The sequence below is a fragment of the Apium graveolens genome, chromosome 10 (genome assembly GCF_009905375.1).
Source record: "Apium graveolens cultivar Ventura chromosome 10, ASM990537v1, whole genome shotgun sequence".
Taxonomy (NCBI): Eukaryota; Viridiplantae; Streptophyta; class Magnoliopsida; order Apiales; family Apiaceae; genus Apium; species Apium graveolens.
Genome location: NC_133656.1, coordinates 176333754 through 176335580, shown reverse-complemented (window position 1 = coordinate 176335580; position 1827 = coordinate 176333754). Strand labels below are relative to the sequence as shown.

Below are 1827 nucleotides of genomic sequence, written 5' to 3'. Positions count from 1 at the left end.
AGAAGAGCTTATCCACCTTGACGAGCAAATCCTCCACTATGCCCCTTGCGTAAGTAATGGAACGATCAGCCAATTGTAGAGACATGTATGTGGGTTTTGGATCAGGCAGATCCAGCTTTTTAAAGATCGACAACGGCATCAGATTAATGCTTGCTCCCAAATCACAAAGGCACTTGTCAAAGGTCAGATTGCCAATGGTGCAAGGAATGGTGAAGCTTCCTGGATCTTTCAGTTTTGGTGGTAACTTTTGCTGCAGAACAGCGCTGCATTCTTCCTTGAGAGCAACGGTGTCAAGGTCATCCAGTTTCACCTTCCTTGAAAGAATACTCTTCATAAACTTCGCATAACTAGGCATTTGCTCCAGAGCCTCAGCGAAAGGTATATTGATGTGAAGTTTCTTGAACACCTCCAGAAACTTCCCGAACTGTCTATCCAGCTTTTGTTGCTGCAATCTTTTAGGAAAAGGTGGTGGAGGATAGAGCTGTTTCTCCCCTGTATTAGCCTCAGGTAGAGTGTGTTCAACAGTAGTCTTCCTTGGTTCCGCCGCTTTCTCCTTTTGCTTAGATTCTTCATCTCTAATTTCAGCTTCTCCTTCTTTTGCCTTTCCAGCATCAGCAACTTTTCCAGACCTTAAGGTAATAGCCTTGACTTGCTCTTTAGCTTCCTTCCTGCCTGGTACTTCCGTGTCACTGGGAAGGGTGCCAGGTTGACGATTGAGCACTGCATTGGCTAATTGACCGATTTGATTTTCCAAGGTCTTGATAGAAACCGCCTGACTCTTGCATTACAGCTTAAGTTCCTCAAAATCAGCACTAGTAGGTGCAGCTGTACTTCCCTGTTGAGGATATGATTGCCTTGTAGCATACTGCTGTGGTTGCTGGAATCCAGGTGGGTTAATCTGTTTACTCACTCCTTGCTGATATGGTGGCTGAATAGCATTCTGATTATTCCCCCAGCTGAAATTTGGATGATTTCTGTTATTAGGATGATAGGTAGCTGGCACAGGCTGCTGTTGTCGCTGATAATTATTCATATACTGAACAGATTCGTTGACAAGAGAACACTGATCCGTAGCATGAGAACCTGCACAAAGCTCACAAATCATAGCTATTTGATTAACTCTATATGTAGCCAGAGAATCAACCTTCATTGATAGCGCTTGGAGCTGGGCTGCAATAGCGGTGGCTGCATCAACTTCCAGAATACCTGCTACCTTGCCTGACGTCATCCTCTGAGTTGGGTTTTGATGCTCATTTGCAGCCATCGTCTCTATAAGATTATACGCCTCAATATAGCTTTTAGCCCATAAGGCGCCTCCAGCTGCTGCATCGAGCATGGGCCGAGATTGGGCCCCCAAACTATTATAGAAACCCGTGATAACTATCCAATCCGGCATTCCATGATGTGGACATTTTCTCAACATTTCCTTGTAGCGTTCCCAAGCCTCGCACATAGATTCTGTAGGTTGCTGCGCAAACTGAGTAAGAGCACTCCTCATAGCAGCAGTCTTTGCCATCGGATAAAACTTCACTAGAAACTTTTATGCAAGATCTTGCCACGTAGTGATGGACCCAGCTGGTTCAGAATGTAACCAGTCTTTAGCCTTGTCCCTCAGTGAGAATGGGAAAAGCCTCAACTTGATAGCCTCATCAGTCACGCCATTATACTTAAAAGTGTTGCAGATCTCGACAAAATTCCTTATGTGCATGTTGGGGTCTTCAGTTGCCGCTCCTCCAAAAGAAACAGAATTCTGCACCATCTGAATAGTGCCCGGCTTGATTTCAAAGGTGTTAGCTTGAATAGCCCGATGAAGGATGCTTGACTGAA

General features: G+C 45.0%; 1 non-coding gene across 1 annotated transcript; it reads left to right on the top strand.

Annotated features, from left to right (window-relative positions):
- Positions 1–1394: 1394 nt before the first annotated feature.
- On the top strand, positions 1395–1501 carry LOC141694178 (small nucleolar RNA R71). The gene has a single exon (XR_012563504.1). It is a non-coding gene; the product is annotated as a small nucleolar RNA R71 (small nucleolar RNA).
- Positions 1502–1827: the final 326 nt, after the last annotated feature.